Raw genomic sequence first — 22,614 nt, 5'->3', positions numbered from 1 at the left:
AGCAAGTCTTAGTGCAGGAGCAACAGAGCTCTAGATGAGCTGGAGTTTATAGAGGATGGTAGGCAAACATGGAGAGTATTTAAATAGTCACATCGGGAGCTGACAAAATCACGCTGAACCTTCGTGGATTTCAGATACTGTAGCTGTGTAGCTGCTTTGCGACCAACAACACAAATACTACGTATGAATGTTCTGTTTGCTGGCAGCTGGCATGGTCAATTTATGCCAGATAACCATGCTAGTTCTTTCTTGCCCAGATAGGTAAGTATCTGGCTGGCTACTGGGGTGACAAGCTCCACCTTTGGCTATTGCAGCTCATGATGTCTGTGCAGCTGCTAACCGCACCTAATGAGAAATGTGACAAAGAGGAACATGTTGCCACCTGTATTGACTTGGAGGAGCTTAACCAATATACACCACCAGAGTCTTTGATTGAATACTGCATCCTGCAGAATTTCACTTTGCAGAAAGACCTTTTCATTGTTGTACCTTGGGAGCAAGGGGTTGCAGCTGCAGTTCATTGCCTTGCAGAGGAGCAGCAGCAGGAAGAGGAGTCAAAAAATCCCACTACCAAATCGAAGTACCCTTTGCAGACAACTCATAATTTATTACTTCATTGGTTACTAAAGTAAGGTGAATCCATAGCTGCAGACAATGAATGCATCCACATCTTTGACCTCAACTACAGATTCCAACTACACATTGTCCTGCAAACTACTGCAGTCTGCTAGCCAAAGTAAATTCCTCAAAGTTCAAGTGTCTTAGTCAATGTGCAAGAGTATTGGACAGAAGCAATACCTTCACTTATCCACAGTAGATTTATTTTAATCGCCTCCTAACATTGCTTTGCCTGCTCTTTGTGAATACCATGCTTTCATTTGGACACCTGAATGCTGTCCTCAGGCTTAAATTGGTGCCCTGTCTATGTGTTAACCCAAGGACCAGGATTTCAATAGGTAGCTGTATGCATAGCATGACTAAGACTGAGACAGCCCTCTTCTTGGCAACTGAATCCTTGGATAGAAGCACAGAAGGCTGTGTTGCTATTGCCTGAGCAGCCTGATACATATGTAGGTTTCAGAGGGGATTGGCTGGAGATGGATGCTTCTAACCTAAGGGGCAGCTATTCCTCAATTTTGATTTGTTGAACTCCTTAATCAATATCTTCTTTAAAATAAACAGTCACCTTCTCCTAATTTATTCTTTCTATTCCTGTAGAGCAATCTATAGTCCTGTATATTTGCCCACCATTTGATTATTATTTAGCTAAATTTATTTGTCCATGATGTTGTAACCTCCCGTTAACATAGGTTTTAAAATGTAGTTTCATTCCTAAGACCACTGGTGTTTGTGTGTAGAATTTTGAGATTTCCCTTATCTATTTCCCAAGCCTGACAAGAATGTTGCTTTCTCTGATACACAAATTGTTACAGCAATGCACGATGCTCAGAGGCATCCTTCTTTTTTTGGAAATCAAAACTTGTCTGGTCTAGATTCCCAGGATCAGCAACTGAGGAGTATTGTGAGCTTGTCCTCTAGAAAGCAAACTACTGCCTTTCTTCCACTCTGTTACCACCAGCTGCTCCTATTCACTCATACACGGTCTCTCACCCAGTGGACCTCTTCCTGCACTATCGAAAAATCACTTGCAGAGCTGATGGTTAGAAAATATATAGTGAGTGACATTGAGAAGTACTAGTGAACCTGGTGCCAATGAGGCTTGGTCCATCTTCCTCAGGCACACCCAGAGAAAGAGAATCTGAAGAGGTAGTACAGTGATATTCTTATGATGAACCTTCATTTATAGCTTCCAATTGGAATTACTTTGTTGGATGTTTCAGTATATAGTATGCCACCAATAAGTGAATAAGGGAATATGGTGAGAAGAAAGTTATCATTAACTGTGAATGAGGCCAGTTATCCTACTTCGCCCATCTCCAGCCGTTTGCCTGGGATCTTTCCCCAGGGTTTGCAGGACTACCTCCTATGTGGGGTTAATACTCAAAGAATCAGCACTCTCCCTCCATTGTCTTCTCCTTCAAGGAGAGAAGTGATAAATTGCAATTGTCTTAACGATAATCAATGATACCTCATATTAGAATAGAGCCTACAAGAATTTTTCATGTATTGTCAACATACTTATTGGCCCAGATTTTGTGATTGGAGTAACAATGAGGCCATCAGTGCTCATTGTAATTATTAAGCAAATCGAACAGCAACTTGCATCATTTGCACACATACAGTTAAACACAGAAATCTGGAAGTTGCTGTCCAATTTGCTCTACTCCCCCATAAGCTTTGTTACACTGGTGCCTTCCTGATTAATTCAACATAAAATACATGACCATGGTGTTGCCATTGTTACAACTATCACAATTAGTCTGTTGCAACTAGTATGAATGAAAGGAGATATACCCACAATCACATGGCTCTATGTGCAACCCATCAGTGGAATATTGGCTGGTTAGGAGCCTGAATGCCTCTTAATTTTTTTTTAGCAAAGTGCAAATTGAACCCCTTATCAATGGGTTAATAAGAACATTGGGGAGGTTGACATGGCGGTGGGGTGGCGATATGTTGAGGCGGTATTTTTAAAAATATTCGTTCATAATTGCCATTGAGAAGGTAGTGGTGAGCTGCCTTCTTGAGCCCTGCAGTCCATGTGGTGTCAGTACACCCACAGTGCTGTTAGGGAGGGAGTTCCAGGATTTTGACCCAGCGATCGTGAAAGAACAGCGATATTTTTCCAAGTCAGCATGGTGAGTGGCTAGGAGGGGAACTTCCAGGTGATGGTGTTCCCATGTGTCTGCTGCCCTTGTCCTTCTGGATGGTAGTTGTCTTGGGTTTGGAAGGTACTGTCTAAGGAGCCTTGGTGAGTTCCTGCAATGCATCTTGTAGATGGCACACACTGCTGCTACTGTGCGTCGATGGTGGAGGGAGTGAATGTTTGTGGATGGAGTGCCAATCAAGTGGTTGCTTTGGCCTGGATGATACCAAGCTTCTTGAGTTTTGTTGGAGCTGAACTCAACTAGCCAAGTGGAGAGTATTCCATCACACTCCTGACCTGTGCCTTGTAGATAGTGCTTTGGGGGAGTCAGGAGGTGAGTTACCCGCTGCAGGATTCCTAGCCGCTGACCTACTCTTGTAGCCACAGTGTTTATATGGCTAGTTCAGTTCAGTTTCTGGTCAATGGTAACCCCAAGATGTTGATAGCAGGGGATTCAGTGATAGTAATGCCATTGAATGTCAAGGGGTGATGGCCAGATTCTCTCTTGTTGGAAATGATCATTGCCTGGCATTTGCATTTGTGTGGCACAAATGTTACTTGCCACCTGTCTGCTCTTGCTGCATTTGGGCATGGGGTGGTTCAGTATGGGTCTGGGAATCCTCTCCACCACCCTCCCATCCCCCCCCCACCCACCACACCCCCAACCCCAACCAAGGCTTAATAAAGTCCGGGTTTCTGTAGGAAGGGGTCATTACCAGTGGTCCTTTAGTTTGTCTAGTCTATGTTAATAAGCTTCCCTCCCAAACTCTGATGGGTATTGGGAGATGGGGGGAAAGGGATCAAATTTGAAGGACACTGAGGAATTTCAGGGTTCTTATGTAAAAAACAAGTATAACTTGTACATGTAAGGTGTCATATAAAAGGCTATTACATAAGATAAGAGTCATGTGGTTGTGTTGATGTATTAACATAGATGAAGGATTGGCTAACTAACAAGAAACAGAGAGTTGGGATAAATGGGTCATTTTTGACTGTAACTAGTGGAGTGCCACAGGAATCAGTGCTGGGTCTTCAACTATTTATGATCTATATTAATGACTTGGATGAAGCGATCGGCTGTATTATGGTCAAATTTGCTGATGATACAAAAATAGGTAGGAAAGCAAGTTGTGAGTAGGAAACAAAGAGTTTGCAAAGTGATATAGATAGGTTAAGTGAGTGGCAATCATTTGGCAGACAGAGTATAGTATGAGAAAATGTGAGATTATCCACTTTGGTAGGAAGAATAGAAAAGCATAATATTAATTAAATACAGAGAGACTGCAGAATGCTACAGTAAGAGGGATATGGGCGTCCTCAAACATGATCGCAAAAAGTTAGCGTTCAGGTACAGCAAGTAATTAAGGCAGCAAATGAAGCATTGGCCTCTATTACAAGGAGGATGGAATATAAAAGTAGAGAAGTCTTGCTGCAACTGTACAGAGCATTGGTGAGACTACACCAAGAGTATTGTGTGCAGTTTTAGTCTCCTTACCTAATGAAGGATATACTTACATTGGAAGCAGTTCAGAGAAGGTTCACTTGACTGATTCCTGAGATGAAGGGGTTGTTTTATGAGGAAAGTCTGAGCACTTTGGACTACGCTCATTGGAATTTAGAAGAATGAAAGGTGATCCTATTGAAACATATAAGGTTCTGAGGGGGCTTGATAGGGTAGATGCTGCGAGGATGTGTTCCCTTGTGGAGGAATGTAGAATTAGGGGTCAAAGTTTAAAAATAAAGGGTCTCCCATTTAAAACTGAGGTGAAGAGAATTTTTTTTTTTCTCTGAGGATCATTAGCCTTTGGAATTCTCTTTCATGGAGAGCAGTGGAGGCTGGGTCATTGAATATGTTCAAGACAGAATTAGATTTTTGATCAACAAGGGAGTCAAGGGTTATGGAGGGCAGGCAGGAAATTGGAGTTAAGGCCGTGATCAGATCAGCCATGATCTTTTTGAATGGCAGGCAGAACAGACCATTCAATAAAAGGGGTCAAATGGCCTACTAATACCCCTATTTCTTATGTTCTTATTTACTTTACATGGATCAGATATAAGCTTATGCTTTGCCTAGACAGAATATGAGATCAAGAAACTTCACCTTGTGAGATCTTTTTTTCACATTTGTCAATTCTACCTAGGTCACTATTCTTAAAAGAGTGTAGGATTAAGTGGCTTAGCTAAAAGGCATTTTATTGCAAGAGAGCTTCCAATTAATAACCTTGCTGGTTTATCATTTAGCTTTCATTTTGGATTTCACATATCAGATTTATACAAATTTTCAGAGCTCTGCGTAGATAATCCTTAACACTGTTTAAATTTTAGGGTACCCCATGTAATGACACCCTTATATCATATTGAATCAGATGCTGTATTTTCTGTATGTGGTGTGGTTAGATGCCGGAGGCTACCATCTTGGAATTTTACCATTGGTGGCAGTCCTTATCAGGAAAGAATAAAATACAAATCAGGATAATTTCCCTCTGAGATTCTTTTTCTTCCAGTCTGAGCCATAAATAGGAACCATTCACTTAGATTGGCCTTCACAGCAATGTACATAATATATGGGCATAAGATATAAAAGTCTCCCCTCCAGCTTTGCAAATTTACTAAACTAATCCAAGTCCTGTTTCCCCATGCCACAAAAAAGTAAGTAACATTCGATCAGCAATCCACTAGACTGGGAATCCCAAATTGGAGCCTGTAGACATAGAACTAACCAGCTACAAACAAGGTGCCTTTTCCTCCAGAGATATGTAGAATGCACCTCCAATTAAAGCAATTATAACTGTGGATGTTAACACTATCTAAAAAAGAATCAGCTCAATATCAGTTTTGGAGTGGAGTTGAAGGTTTTAATGATAAATGCATGAGAATGGAATGCTGTGTGGAACAGCTGGGATCATGGAAATGCATGCCAAAACAAGCAAATGTTCACAGATATAAATGTAAAGTTGGACAATTGATCACAGTGTTCTTTGATTTGTCTTTGGCAGAATTTTCCAAAACACTATAGTCTTAAAATTCTGCTGCAGGAATATTAGGGTAATAACGCAATATTTATTTGAAATTCTTCTCTCTGCTGAATTTTAGATAACTGTGCTAAACATTCATTTGTTAGTAGTTAAACACACTATTTCAGGCTTTAATATTTTTGTGAGACTTGGTTCTGGGTTTCTCTTTCATCTCCTGTGAGAACCCTAACAAAAGATAAGACACTGCCATAACAATAATAAAGGCTGATGGAAACATTTTCCTCTGGATGCTAATGTTCGCAGATAAGTAGACAGATAAGTAAATAAGGTTTTGACAGGAGGTCATCAACCTGCAATATTAACTGTTTCTCTATTCACAGATAATAGATGCTTTTGTGAACAGGTAGAAAGTGACCATGGACTTTTCAGGTGTTATTACTGGATTTTGACTAAGGTACTACTGGATGAAAGAACATTATCACAATGAATTCATTATGTACTTAAAGATCCTGAAAGTCTTAAAGGCTAATTGGGATAAAATCATGCAGGTTTGCAGTGGTGGGGGTAGAAATAAAAATAAGTTGTAAGCTCCCATTCAGAACATGGATGAGTCATATGCAGGAAGGGCAAAATTTGCAAGTATTATCACAATTACTAAGGATTATATGAATAATTAGTGATGAATTTTGTGTGGTGGAACTGGCAGTCTCATCTTTTCCAGCACCAACCCAATTACTTCTGTTATCTCCGATTTGAGTTGATTTCTACTAAATCTTCATATCCACATGTTTGCATTTACTGGCGCTATTGAACAAGCGATGGAGATCTTTGTAAATATTTCAACTTCTGATTTAAATGTGAATGTTGGGAACAAAATTTTCTTGAAAATATATAAAATCCATATTTTAAAAAAATCTATGCTTAATGTAAAAAAATGATCACTGCCGTTTGGTAGGTTGTAAAGGACTTCTTATAAATGATTTAGCAATGCAATTTCTGCATAGAATTTTATGTTAATTTTAATTTTCATTCAATTTACATACCTGAATGCTTCCAGTTCAAAAACCTGATCACCAGTTCATCTATTTATTTCTCAATTTCTGTCTAATAGATGAAATGGAGATGACCAATTCTTTAAACTGGAAGCATACAGTTATGTATTTTGAACAGAGGGAAAATGAACAACATCTGACACAGTTTAATCTATTCTCTGCATGAATTATGTGTGCAAAACTGCACTCTCCACATTTGGGTAAGCAAATCCTCTTCATCCAAAAATGTTTACCTATTGTTCATTGCCCATTATATTACACAACTCAAGCTGCTCTGAGAAGTTGGTGGTGGACCTTCTTCAATTGTGCAATCCTTGTGGTGATGGTACTTTTATGATAATGTGAGGTAGGGTACTCTAAGATATGGACTTGGCAACAATGAAGGAATGGCAGGTGGTACATGGACCCAGCTCAGGATGGTGTATGATTTGGAGATGATGGTGTTTTGACGACATTGCCACATTTATTCTTCCCAGTTGTAGAGATATGTTTGGCTTGTTGTTGCAGTGCATCCTATAGATAGTATATAATGCAGTTACCTTGGGCTGGTGATGGAGAAGTTCAATGTTAAGTCCAGTAGCAAACTGCTCTGTCCTGGATGTTTTGAGTTTATGACTGTTATTGTGGCTGCACTGACTCAGATGAGCGATGGGTATTCCATCATTTTCCTAACATTGTTTACACAGATAAACAAACTTTTGTGATTCTAATATACTTCAGAGTGGCTTTGAAGATAAGGAGAGCCAGTCAGAGGAACAGGAAAGCACTTCAGCTACAAAATTCTGTTCCATCCTCACCAGTTCTGTTGTAGCATATTACATGCTCTAGTATTGCTGCCTATAGGCAACACCATAACTTATCACCTAAGTTAAAAGGTTTTGTGAGAAAGGGAAAGAACAAACTTGCATTTATATAGCCTGTTCATGTCTCAGGACATCTAAAAGCTTTCCACAGTCCAAGTTAGTCAAATTTGAAGTTTAGCCATTTTTGATTTGTAACTAAACATGGCAGCAATTGTGCACAGCAAGGTTCTAGATTCCACAGGATTGTTTTCTTTCAGAATACCATGTCTAAATATTTGAATGATATCTCTTAAACCGCAGACTTAGGGGTTCCTGCTTGTGCTTCCATTTGCTCCATATTATTGGTCTTCTTTTATTTGCTACTTATTAACTCTGTACCTATTTTGCTAGCCCTCAAAAAGAAATTCAAAGAGTTTTCAGGACCCCCCTCTCAAAAATGTATTAATAGGTACAGCTGCCGCACTGACATTTCCATGAAGTATATTCATTAATATTATTTTCAATTTTGTGTTCTTTATAAAATTTGAATTAGAACAATGACAATTTATATTCATATAGTGGTTTTAATGTAATAAAAAATCCTAAGGCACTTCACAGGAGCATTATAAAACAAAGTATGACACCAAACCACATAAGGAGATATTTAGTGAGATGACAAAAAGCTTGGTCAAAGAGATAGGTTTTAAGAAATGTCTTAAAGGAGGAAAGTGAGGCAGAAAGGTGGAGAGGTGTAGCGAGTGTATTCTAGAGCTGGGAGCCTCAGCAGCAGAGGGCACTGCCACTAATGGTGGAGCAAATAAAATCGCTGATGCACAAGAGGGTAGAATTAGAGCACAGATACCTCAGGGTTGTGGGGCTGGAGGAGATTGCAGAGATAGGGAGGGATGACGTCATGGAGGGATTTGAAAACAAGGGTGAGAATTTTAAAATCAAGGCATTCCTGATATATATTAATGATCTAGATCATGGTGTGCAGTGGACAATTTCAAAGTTTGTGGATGACATGAAGCTTGGGAGTGTTGTGAACTGTAAGGAGGATGGTGTGAAACTTCAAAAAGACATAGACAAGTTGGTGGAGTGGGCAGATAGGTGGTAGATTAAGTTCAGTGCGGAGAAGTGTGAGATGATGCATTTTGAGAGGAATAACATGGACAGACAATATAAAATAAGGCGTGAAATTTTGAAGGGGGTGCAGGAGCATAAAGACTTGGGTGTATATGCGCATAGATCATTGGAGGTGGCAGGACAGGTGTACAGAGCAGTTAATAAAGCATATAATATCCTGGGCTTTATTAATAGGGGCATAGAATACAAGAGCAGGGAGGTTATGCTGAATTTATATAAGACATTTGTTAGACCTCAGCTGGAGGTCTACCTGGGCGCTACATTATAGGAGGGACGTGAACACATTGGAGAGAGTGCAGAAGAAGTTTACAAGAATGGTTCCAGGAATGAGGACCTTCAGCTATAAGGATAGATTGGAGAGGTTGGGTCTGTTCTCCTTGGAGAGAAGAAGGCTAAGAGGAGATTTGATGTTCAAAATCATGAGGGGGCTGGACAGAATAGATAGGGAGAAGCTGTTCCTGCTTGTAAAAGGATCAAGAACGAAAGGGCACAGATTTAAAGTGCTTTGCAAAAGAAGCAAATGTGATGTGAGAAAAAGCTTTTTCACACAATGAGTGGTTTGGGTCTGGAATGCACTGCCTGGATGTGTGGCGGAGGCAAATTCAATCGAGTCATTCAAGAGGGCATTAGATGATTATTTGAATAGAAACAATGTGCAAGGGTACGGGGAAAAGGCAGGGCAATGGCACTAGGTCATAGTGCTCATTTGGAGAGCCGGTGCAAACACGATGGGCCAAATGGCCTGGTTCTGTGCCGTTAAAATTGTGTGATTCCGTGACTGGGAGCCAATGTAGCACACGAGCACAGGGGTGATAGGGGAATGGAACTTGTTGTGAGTTAAGACATAGGTAGTGGACAATTAGTTGGCAGTCAAGCTGCGTGGGAATAGCATTTCTTTTTGCTACCTTTATCTTCATTTTTTTGATATTTCCATGTCACATCTGCTCATTCTTACAGTGATCTATATTAAATGCAGCAACTATGTATATATAAAAGTGAGATGTCTGTCTACTTGTTTATTGGCAAACATCTCCAGGGTCCTTGGGCCAAACTCAACTAAATTTGGTGAGATGATACCATGGACAAAGGGGCATGTCATAGCAGAGTAAATATCTAACCACTGCCACTGATGGGTGGGGCTGGGGGGTGGGGGGGTGGGGGGGGGGCTGTTGTTTAGCCTCCTAGCAGGGAATCCCACAGCCCTGCTGCCAGTGTCCCAGCTGACACTATAACTAAGACATGCTTTAACCAGCCTTAACCATACAGGACAAGAAAGAATGCAACAAATTTAAATCATAAATCCTCGACTTTTCATATTTAATTTGTTTTTTCTCATATTTTATTATTTCATGCAAGTTATGTTCTGAGGCAAAACACATTATTACTTGGTAAGAGAAAGCAACAGGCAGCATGCCGAACCAGGGAAGATGAAGAGGTTAGAGCAAAAAATTGACAGAAAGTGACAGGCAGCAATTAGAGAATGGGAAGATGAAGATGATAGAGCAAGAAGACAAGAAGTTGAGAAAGGGACAGAATGCAAGAAGTATCAATGCTGCAAAAGATTCTATAAGGAAGCTTCCATCAATGATCCTCATCATAATTATGAGTTAGACCCATTATCTGATATTGGCAGTAGATGAGAGCTATATGAATATTGTGGTGCAAAAAAGTGGAAAAAAGAGCCAGCTTCAATGTGTTACTGAAATGTAAAGTATGATTGTTACCATCAAGTGAGCCATTTGTTCTTCTTATGGGAACAACAACAAAATCAAAACACTTCTTGAAAAACATCAGAAAATATAACAGCTGGATCGGATCACCATGAAATCTCTTTCTTTTGGCTCAAAGTGGAAGAACTCCTAATGTGGTCTATCATGAAATATTTTATGTTTCAACAAACACTGAAAATGCAGATAGTGATGCTGAAAATGTAGAGAGTGGTACTACAGATGTTGCCTTTGACAGTGATGATGAAATATTCAGAGTATTAACAAACACTGAGGAAATAGATGTAGATGTAGATTTTTGCTCCTGAGGATTTTCAGGATCGTGAGGATGTAGAAAATGATCAGTAGAAATCATATGGTAAAAATTGTATATCTAATTAAACTAGAGTCAAGTAAAGTATAGTAAATAAAAGTAAATTCATTGTGAAAAGGAATTTTTTTAATCAAATAATGTTTTTGAGTATAGTAATTTTATGTGAATTTAGGTACAGTATTTGTGTTTCATATTTATGGGGATAAATTGTTAATTAAAATAATTGTGTGAAAGAAGATAATTAAGTGAATTGATGAATGAAATCTGTTGCATATAAGAAACGCTTCAAATAAATTACTTCATAGAAAATTTTTTGTGGTCTGATTTTTAGCTTTAATATCTATCTCAATCAGTCTATATCCAGTGAATATCTCTATTACATCATAAAAACATTTTCTTTATCTTATTTCTTCAATCTTATTGTGTTAACTTGCATCCCTTTATTTTCCGAATATTGGATGGGTAACCCAGCTTAAACAATATAACTTATAACTATATTAAAAGAGTATTTAAATAACTGGCTATTTGCTGCCTGGATTTGAGTTTTCTGGGCAAGTTGGAATTATTACTTTTAATTTGTTGCCACATATTGTTTATTATTATAAAAGCAAAATACTGCGGATGCTGAAATCTGAAATAAAAACAGAAAATGCTGGAAAAACTCAGCAGGTTTGGCAGCATCTGTGGAGAGAGAAACAGGGTTAACATTTCAAGTCCGTCTGACTCTTCATAGCTAAAGAGAAGTAGAAATATGATGGATTTTATACTGTTTAAGATGGGCTGGAGCAGGTGGAATAAGATAGAAGGTCAGAGATAGGTGACAGTTATGGAGAGATTGACAAAGATGTCATGGCACAAGACAAAGTAAGTATTAATGGTAGTGTTAAAGAGTAAAGAAGGTGCTGACAGTGGCATAAAGGTAAGATAGCAAAAGGTGTTAATGGCAGAACAAGCATCAGCACTCTGTGAAAGCCAAACGTAAAAACAAGTGACAGATGGCCCTGTGGGGGGAGGGGGGATTTGGGGGGAAAAGATAAAAAATGAGTCGAAGAATAAAATTAAATTGAAAAATAAATTTAAAAGAATAAATAAATAATTAATTAACTTAAAAGTGGGGTGGAGTCAAGAAGGAGGAGAGAGCTCATGGTCTGAAGTTATTGAACTCAATGTTAAGTCCAGAAGGTTGTAAGGTGCCTAATCGGAAGATGAGGTGCTGCTCCTCCAATTTGCGATGGGCTTCACTGGAACGCTGCAGCAGGCCAAGGACAGACATGCGGGCATGAGAGCAGGATGGTGTGTTGAAATGACAAGCGACAGGAATGTCTGGGTCATGCTTGCGGACTGAGCGAAGGTGTTCCACAAAGCAGTCACCCAGTCTGCATTTAGTCTCCCCAGTGTAGAGGAAACCACATTGTGAGCATTTGGTTTTGTAGACTAAATTGAAGGAGGTGCAAGTGAAGTGCTGCTTCACCTGAAAGGAGTGTTTGGGCCTTGGACGGTGAGGAGGGAGGAGGTAGAGGGGCAAGTGTTGCACCTTCTGCGATTGCATTGGAAGGTGCTGTGAGAAACTGTGAGGAGTTAGGTGACAGTCCCTATGGAATGCTGATGGGGTGGGTGGGGGTGGAGGGTGGGGTGAGGGGAAGATGTGTTTGGTGGTGGCATCATGCTGGGGTTGGCGGAAATGGCAGAGGATGATCCATTGAATACAGAGGCTGGTGGGGTGATTAGTGTAGATGGGGGGACTCTATCATGGTTCTGGGAGGGAGGGGAAGGGGTGAGGGCAGAGGTGCGGGAGATGGTTAGGACATGGCAGAGGTCCCTGTCAACCACAGAGGCAGGGGAAAACCTCGGTTAAGAAATAAGGAAGACATGTCAGAAGTGACATTTTGGAAGGTGACATCATTAGAACAGATGCAATGGAGATGGAGGGACTGAGAGAATAGGATGGAGTCCTTACAGGAAGTAGGGTGTGAGGAGCTGTAGTCGAGGTAGCTGTGGGAATGGCCTTTAATGAATATTGATGGATAGTCTATCACTAGAAGTGAGACAGAGAGGTCAAGGAAGGGAAGGGAAGTGCCGGAGATGGTCCATGTGAGGGTGAGAGATGGGTGGAAGTTGGAAGCAACAGCAATGAACTTTTCCAGGTCCGAACAAGAGCATAAAGTGGCAACGATACAGTCGTCGTGTACCAATTATTATGGTGATATCATAATATGGTACAAACATGTTTCATTTAATCTACCTATAATTCTTGTTTAATCATGGTGGCTAACTTCATATAATTTGCAGAGACAATCTTGACTACAGTAATAACTGTTTGAATTTTGAGTTCTAATTTTTTTGTATTTTAGACACCAACAAACATGTGATTCAAAATAATATACCTTCTTGTACAAAGATTCACATATATCCACTTACTGTTACTTTGTCCTGGGGTCTCTTTTCAGTACAGTATCTATTTTTGGGAAACAAACCTTGGCACTATTCCAAATATCGTATCCCTGCCAATATGAAATATCACAAATATAACTTTTTAACTGACATGTGAAATGCTTTGTTTGTAACATCTGAAAATTATTATTTTGTATTTCTGTTTAAGTAGTTTTGACAGTATAAGCTTCAGCAACCATTTTGTTGCAACAATTAGTTCTGCAATGTTAATTTTTCAGAAGATTTTGGTATTTACTTACATATACGTTTGCTGCATATCCTAGAAACTATTCTGAGTTATTCTTATATTTGTACTTGGTGGAAGGTCACAGGAAATTTCAAGCAGTGAAATAATAGATAAAGTTCTGTTGGCATTTCTTTTATATTTTTAAGTCACTTAACAACCAAGGGAAGGTGGGTTCTGGTGTGGCTGAGGTGGGGGGCGGGGGGTGGTTAAATCCCCAAAAAGTGGCATTGGGTTGGGAACATACATGCTCTGTGAGGAAGCCTCGTAGTTGCCAGGTAAGTAAATACAAACAGGCAATTAGCTTTGAATTTCTACCAGTATTCTGGCTATAACAGCCAATCCACAGCTTTTCCACACCGGCTGCAATTCGCCAGGGTCAACCAGGCAACTGCACTGTGGGGGGTAATTCTTCAGTGAAGCTGACGGAAGGCCTGGATTTTTGTAGAGTAATGGAGATTCTGGTGATGTTGCAAAGTGGCGGGTGGGACCTGGATCTGGAAGTCCTGCCTCTATTTTGAACAGATCTAATTTTTGTCGGGTTGTGGTGGAGGGCAGGACGTGATTCCCATAGATGGGAAACCCGAACTCAGCAGGGCCATTCGAACTGAGTTCAAACAGACCCCATTTTTGCTGGCACAAGGGCCTTATCTGGCATTGTGGGAGTTACGAATCTTTAGAGAGGTTGCAAATACTCTTGAAGGGTGGATAAGGTCTGTAGAACTATCAAGTTATTTAAATAGTCAGCCCTTTAAAAATTAAAAAAAAACTGACACTTGTGTCTGAGTTAAAAAAATTCTGTCCCAGCAGTTTCAGAAGCTGTTTGTTGACATAACCCTAAGTGCTTTCATTATAGCATTATTAATGCCTGTCTGCTTTCCACAACCTGCCATTATCACAGTGGAGGGTTATAAGTTCTCAGTTTGATTGACAGATCAAATAGTTTACTTGGATTCACGGTCCTTGATACGGAGTTATGAATATGTATGTTTATTTTTATAAAGGATTAAGCATTTGAATTAAATGTACTGAATGGGTTTTCATGAATGGGAGTGCTTTTTATATAGTGATGTCTGTAATAAATATTCACAGCTTTACTTTATTTCATTTCAGCATGGCTCCTGAGGTCTGCCTAAGGTGGATACTGGGTGAGTTGGCAAAGAGGCTGTAAGCGCAAAGGATGGTGGATGGGGTCATGAGTTGACACTAAACTGGCATGCAGCTATAAGGAGCCAAGTGTATGGTGGGGGCATGGGTTAGCATGGAGGGTATGGGAGCATGGGTTGGCATGTATAGGCATGGGGAGTGGGTGGAGGTTGAGGGGCTGTAAGGGGTGAGGGCTAGTGGAGCTAAAGTTTTTGAAACAACTGGGATGAAGTCCCAGAGAACTGAGGGGAAGCCTTTTAAACAGCCTGCCTTGGCACTCAGCAGCCTCTATGGCTGTCTCTGATCTGTGTCCAAGGGCAGTGGGCCCAACTCCATCTTACATCCTCCCCACTGAAATGAAGAATACGCCATTCGAGGCACATTTTCTCGAGGCAGGTGCGGCAAGCTGGAAAATTTCCCGACTCCCGCTATCTAACTTAGGATCCTGGAGGCCGAAGTCTTCAAACAGTGAAAATGAATAGCTGCAACCATATCTGAGATTAGAGAATGGTGCTCATAGCACTTATTCTGAGATTGTGCTCTTACTGCTTTACAGATGATTTCCAACTTCTGTTTTTTAATTCATTCATGGGATGTGGGTGTCACTGGCTAGGCCAGCATTTATTGCCCATCCCTACTTAAGGGTCAACCACATTGCTGTGGGTCCGGAGTCACATGTAGGACATTAGTGAACCAGATTGGTTTTTACAACAATCAATAATGGTTTCATGGTCATCATTAGACTTTTTAATTCCAGATTTTTATTGAATTCAAATTCCACCATATGCAGGATTCGAACCCAGGTCCCCAGGGCATTACCCTGGGTTTCTGGATTACTCATACAGCGACAATACCACTACACCATCGCCTTGATTGGAACTTCTCTGCTGCCAGCATGCACCATGGCATGGGAGCACCTAATGTAGCTCTACATTGCACCTCTAATGAGGAACACGAGTAACAGCAACATCAACAGCACCAGGGGCAGCAGCAGCAAATCCAGCCACAATACCAGCTGCCTTTTCCTCAGCCACTCACTGCTTCACAGGGTAGAAGGAATGGACCCACAGCACCGCTTTACAGGGCAGAGGGAATGGACCCAGAGGTCCAGCCCGAAGGAGGTTCTATAGGCATAAGCTCAGCTTTCTTGACATGTGTTGACATGACCAGAGAGTTAAAGTGCCTCAGGAAGCTCAGGTCTTCGCGGCAGATCGTTGCTCTCATCTGCAGCCTGGAACAAGACCTCCTTTCCAGTGAACCAGGAGGGCACACGTTGCCAGTGGCTGTCAAAGTGGCTATCACTTAAGGGCCCCCATTCTCGCTTCTCTGTCTCTCCCTAGAGTTCTGTGCTCCCTTCTCTTGCAAGGAGAGAAAGCAGAGTTGTGAGTGTGAGAAATGGATTATGTGGAGAGGAGGGAAGGGCAACATGTGGAGGGTGACTGCGAGAAATGAGTGTGAGATGGTGCAAAGATGAGGATGAATGTGAGTGTTGACTGTTCAGATGGGATGTGAGGTGGTGCCTGGAAAGAGAAAGATGAGTGGAGCAGTAAGATGTGTTGGTCAGCCATTCTGACTCATTTAGGTTCCTTTATCTAGAAATCCTTCCTTTGACAGATTTGCATGACATCCAGCCTGCCCTCTCTGATTGATTGGGAAACCCGAAAGTGTGATGCTGATATTCAGCTGAGTTGAAGAGCCCCGGCAATGCCGCCTCCTTCAATTGCAAACAGGTTCCCAAACTGCAACCAGACTCCCCACTGCATGCAAATCTATTCATCTGAGATTCTGTCCTATGTTTTTATTTTTCTCGTTTTACAAAAAGGGGTGCAGTTAAAGCCTTTTTCTCATAGTTGTTACAAATAGCAAACAAAATGTCATGGCTTTGCGATAGAGGCTAATTTCATATATTTTGCAATGCGAGGGGACAAAAGGTAAAGGTAGAGATTTGATAGTGAGAGACAAAAATTCTGGTTTAAAATGTCAACATTCTAAAAAACTGAGAGCTAGAACTTAGTGGCATGTATGCAAATAGAAAAGGCATTCAAACAAATTTAGGACAGTTAGAAGCAGTAACATCTATGGGTATATGATATAGTTGTTATTTTTGGACTGGGATCCTAATACGCTTGATTATGGCATTTTTAGAGAGCTAGAGAGGGAGAAAAAGTGTATGTGGTAGTATTAAGAAATGATTCTATTATGGCACAGGGTTTCTCTATGACAGTATCCAGGTAATTAAAGTTAAATATTAGAAATGGAGATAGTACAATGTTTGATATGCATTATAGGCCAACAAACAGTGGGGATAAGATAGAGGGGTTGATCTATAGGCAGTTCAGGAAGATATGAAGCAACAACAGAGCAATAATATTCAGCAATTTTACAATCCCAAGGTAGACTGGGGATAATGCATGTTGTGAAAGTGGGGAGCAGAAAGAAAGAAAGAACTTCTGATTATATAATGCCTTTCAGGACATCAGGACATCTTAAATTGCTTTATAGCCAATGCAGTACCATTAAGTGTAGTCACTGTTATAATGTAAAGAACATGATAGACAATTTGCATACAAGTTCCCACAAACAGCCATGAGATAAGCAAACAAATGATCTGTGTTAGTAATGTTGGTTTAGCATAAATAGTGGCAAAGGTACTGGGAGAATCCCTTTGCTTCCTGATGTCAAGTTGAAATTAGCAACAAGGGAATCTCCAGGCATCCAGCAAAGGTAATGCCATCAAGCGGGGTAAGCTGCCAATCACATTGAAGAATTCTCACAGATAGCAAACCAGGAAGTAAAATGCATTGATTTTCACATTTTAAAAATTTCCCAAAGAGCAAAATAAAGATTGGGGAACATACATTAAAAGCTGAAATATCACAAACACAGTTAAAAAAATTAGTTAAAAGCAAAATACAGCGGATGTTGGAAATCTAAAACAAAAACAGAAAATGCTGGATAACTCAGCAGGTCTAGTAGTACCTGTGGAGAGACAAACAGAGATAACGTTTCGAGTCCGTATGACCCTTCCTCAGAGCTCTGAAGAAGGGTCAAATGGACTCAAAACATTAACTCTGTTTCTCTCTGCTGCTAGGCCTGCTGAGTTTTTCCAGCATTTTCTGTTTTTGTTTAAAAAAATGTGTTTCTTTAAACTGAAAAACTGTGGATTTTTTATCATAAAACAATTTAACCTTGCGCACATATAAATTTAGTTTTCCAGGGCCAGAGAGATTGTTCAGCAGGAGTATTGATTTAGTATATGGTTAAAAACAGTTACACCTCATTAACAAGGCAGGGTTTCATGGGATTTTAAAAGCATTATTACTGTGTAATAGGGGAAGTTCTCATCAGTTCAGCAATTTCTAAGGACTGCCAGCTCCAGGCATTTCAACAGTACACCATGTGGAACATAGGGCTTAGAACCAGGAGGAGGCCATTTGGCCCTTCAAACCTGCTCTGCCATTCAATAAGATCATGTCTGATCTGATCGTGGCCTCAAATCCACTTTCCTATCTGCCCACCAGCCCCAGTCCCCACCTTTCCCCACCCTCCGCCCCCCCAACCCATAACCCTTGACTCACTTCTCTATCAAGAATGTATCTAACTCACCCTTGAATAAATTCAGTGATGCAGCCTCCACTGCTCTCTGGGGAAGAGAATGTCACAGGCTAACGACTGTCTGAGTGAAAATAAAATTCCTCTTCATCTTAAATGGAAGACCTCTTATTTTTAAACAGCGTCCCCTAGTTCTTGACTCTCCCACAAAAGGAAACATTCTTTCAGTATCTACCCTGTCAAGTCCCTTCAAGATCTTATACATTTCTATAAGATCACCCCCCATTCTTCTAAATGCTGATTGATAAGATAAGCCCTTCATCCCAGCAATCAGTCAAGTGAACCATCTCTAAACTGCTTCTAGTGAAATTATATCCATTTTCAAATAAGGAGACCAAAACTATACACAGTACTCCAGATGTAGCCTCACCAAGGCCCTGTATAGCTGTGGTTAAACTTCCTGACTTTCATATTCCATTTGCCTTCCTAATCACTTGCTGTACCTGCGTACTAACTTTTTGTGATTTATGTACCAGGGCACCCAGATCCTTCTGTAATACCGAGTCACATGGTCTCTCTCCATTTAAATAATATGCTGCTTTTCTACTCTTCCTGTCAAGGTGGACAAATTCATATTTTCCCACATTATACTGCATCTGCCAAATTTTTGTTCACTCACTTAACACATGTATATCCCTTTGTAGACTCTTTACCTCCTCTTGACAACTTACTTTCTTACCTATCTTGGTGTCATCAGTAAATTTAGCAACCACATATTAAGTCCCTTCGTCCAAGTCATTGACATAGATTGTAAATAGTTGAGGCCCCCGCATTGATTCCTGCGGCACTCCACTATTTACAGCTTGCCGACTCAAAAATGACCTATTTATCCCTACTATCTGCTTCCTGTTAGCTAACCAATCCTTTATCCATGCTGATATGTTACCCCCTACACCATGACAAGCATAGAATCACTAACATCAGCTTGTTGATTTCCAAATATAACTGTGCATGTGTGGATGCCAGGACTTCCTGTCAGTTTCACAGGACAATGAGGGCAAATGCTGACAGTTATGTCATCATTATAGCATTATAAAATAAGGCTATTATGCCTCCAGTCTAACAAGGAAGGAAGCAGTGTTGGATCTGGTTACAGGAAATGAGGCAGGGCAGGTGGAGTGTATTCCAATAGGATATCATCTAGCAAACAGTGGCCACATCATAATTCAGCTTAGAACAATTATGGAAAGAGAACAAATATTGAAGGTAAAAAATGCTCAACTGGGAAGAGCTAATTTCAGTGATTTAAGAAGGGACATAGCACATGTAGATTGGAAAAGGCGATTCCAAGGTAAAGCAGTTATAGAGCAATGGAAGATATTCAGAGAAGAGATAGTTCAGATACAAACTGGACATATTCCTTTGAAAAGAAAATGAGAACATCCAAAGCTAATGTGTTTTGGATGACAAAGGAAATTAAAATTAAAATGAAACAGAAAAGAAAGGGTTATGACAAATGTCAGGAGCAAGATTCGGTTAATAACCAGAAGGTCAGGGAAAGTAGAGCAGTGATTTTAAGAAGTTAATTTGGGAGGCAAAGATTAGCAGAAAAGATTTGTAGTCAATATTAAATTAAATCTGAAACATTTTATAAACATATAAAGTGTAAAAGGTTTGCTAAGGAAAATGTTGGGCCTATTATGGATCCAAAGGAAAATCTTCATATAGAAACAGAGGACTTGGCTAAAATATAAAGTGAGTACATTAAATCCATCATCAAAAAGGAAGAGGATGATGTGAAGATTGCACATAAAGAGGAGAAAGATGTTATATTCTGGACAGTAATAGAGAAGGCATACTAAAAGGATTAACATTATTGAAAGTTGGTAAGACACCTGGTCTGGATGGAATGCATGCTCAGTTGCTGAAAAAAGGAATGGTAGCAATAGCAGAAGCATTTGGCACAATCTTTCAATCCTCATTGTATACAGGAGTGGTGCCAGAGGACTGGAAGTTGCTAATGTTATACCACTATTAAAGAGAGATGGAAGAGCCAGTGTTTCGTGCTTGAAGACAGCAGAGCTTCTCACTGTCTTCTCAGTGAGAGGTCTTTATTGTACTGATCTCAAGATGACAGCCTCCAGGGAGAATGGTGCATGGCATAGCCACATGAGTATGACAAGCCAGATAGGGCATGTAGAACTGATTACATTTCAAACCCAAACACCCCCCTTTTCATACCAAACAAAGAAACAAACACCCCCCTTTTTCTAGTGAAGAAAAGACAAATTTGCATGCACAACCATGTGTAACTGTGAGTTACCCAAATTACCTACTATACACCCACTGTTCTCACGCAATAACAGCTGTTTATTTTACTAGCCAGTCTCTGCTGGGTTGATAACTTCCAAATTATGTTGGCAGCTCCTCACGTTTTTTTTCATGACTACATATTAATTCTTCAGGAAGTCTTTCAGGGTCACAACTTCTTTGCATGCCTTTTCTGCCTGCTGTTTTGCCTGGCTGTACATCTGATTGGGTTTTTCCAGCTCCCACTTTGTTTTGCCAACTGTGGAATTGAGGGTCATTATTTCCTCCTGCTCCCTTTGCGCGGTTTCTGAAATTTGTTCAGATCCTGCACAATTGAAGACTTCAGTTGATCATGCGTTTTCAACGGTATATACTCAGCTTGAATCTTGCACTTCAAATCTTCTAGTTCAGCTCTGATGTAAACATTTTGCTGTAGAAAAACTTTATTAACCTTTGGTTTGTGCATTTCATTACACAGATGTCATTGGCAACCATCTTGTGGTTTACTTGAATATTCTCTCCCTCTCTCTGGGGTCTTTTGTTGCCCTTTGTTGGCACATTCAGGGTTACCAGTCCAAGTTTTAGACTTGCTTAAGCTATGAGTGGCTGCTGCATCCTATCAATTATCTGGAATTCTAGACCTTCCTTCTTGCCATCACATTGGGCTCTCAGGCTAATTTGTCCTCTCGGCATAAACATCATACCACCAACGTTACTTTCAGGGGCTTCATTTTTGGATCATCATGTTCAGCTACTTCGCACTGGTCTATGAAGGTCACTAGGTTGCAGGACGCTCCTGTGTCTATCTGACACTTCTTGTTCACTTGATACTCTCCTTCTGCGGTCATCATTGTAACAGTCACAAACCATTTGTCACCTATACACTTGACAGAACCAACCTGTTGGATCGTGTATAGTTCTTCATCAGACTCTTCTGCTGATATCTCTCCAGTGGCCATCTGTATAAGCTTGTTTTGCTTCTTTCTAGCCAAACGCTTTTGTGCAAAATGATTCGGCTTCTTGCAGTTAAAACACTGCTTTCCCTATGCTGCCCAATTCTCCTTTTCCTTAGTATGATGTCGACCGCAGTATTTGCATCCTGCCCTTTGTCTGTGATTGCTCTGCTCTTTTGGCCTGGAATATGCCTCAGCATAATGTATCTCCTGGTCCGCTCTGCCATACATACACTCTAGCTGACATTTTACAACTTTCGCATTTCTGCACATGTCTATCGCTTTCTTTAGCATCAGTTTCTCATCTTTCAGTAGACTTTCTCTCACTGATGGGTCTTGTATGCCTAAGACTAATCTATCTTTAACCAGATCATCTTTTCGTTGTCTGAATTCACAAGATTCTGCAAGCTTTGTTATTGCAGTCATATACTGTTCAATTGTTTCCTTTTCACCTTGAGCTCTAGTGTTGAATACATAGCGTTCATATGTAACATTCACTCAGGGTTCAAAGCGTTCGTTCAAGGCTTTCAAAATCTTTGCCTTCTGTTTTCTTTGCTCGTCGGTTAGATTTAGAGCGGTATACAATTTGTAGCAGTCCCTCTCCAGCAGTATGAGAAGTATGAGAAGTGCGGCTATTCTTATTGGTTCTGGCTTGTTAATTAACTATGTTGTGAGCTCTTAGCTTTGCCATTGCAAGTGGAAAAACTGCAAGTTCTGCCACATATCGCCTTTCATTTCAAGAGGAGCTGAGAGGGGGAAATTTACAGTAGTCATATTCACTCACTCAGTATCTGACTTGTGGCCTTAGGTTTGTTTGCTTTTCTTTGTCCTTTTTTCATCAGCTTTTAGCAGATTCGAACATTTCTGTGTGGCCTGGGTTCTCAGTATCTTCTCTGTAGCATTTGCAGGATTTTAAATCTCTATTTTAGCTCTACTTCCTGACACCATATTCCATGTTTAATGACAGCAGAGCTTTTCGGCGAGAGGTCTTTATTGAACTGATCTCAAGATGGCAGCTCCAGAGAGACTGCATCATGGCATAGTCACATGACTAAGGCAACCCAGATAGGCCATGCAGAACAGATTGTATTTCAAACTACAGGCCAGTCAACATCAGTGATAGAGGAGTTTCTGGAAAACATTATCAGGGACAATATAAACTTTTATTTGGAAAGTTATGGGTTAATCAAGGAAAGCCAGCATGGATTTGTTAAAGG

The sequence above is a fragment of the Cetorhinus maximus genome, chromosome 20 (genome assembly GCF_964194155.1).
Source record: "Cetorhinus maximus chromosome 20, sCetMax3.hap1.1, whole genome shotgun sequence".
NCBI lineage: Eukaryota > Metazoa > Chordata > Chondrichthyes > Lamniformes > Cetorhinidae > Cetorhinus > Cetorhinus maximus.
The sequence above is the reverse complement of the archived record's forward strand: the minus strand, read 5'-3'. Positions refer to the sequence as shown.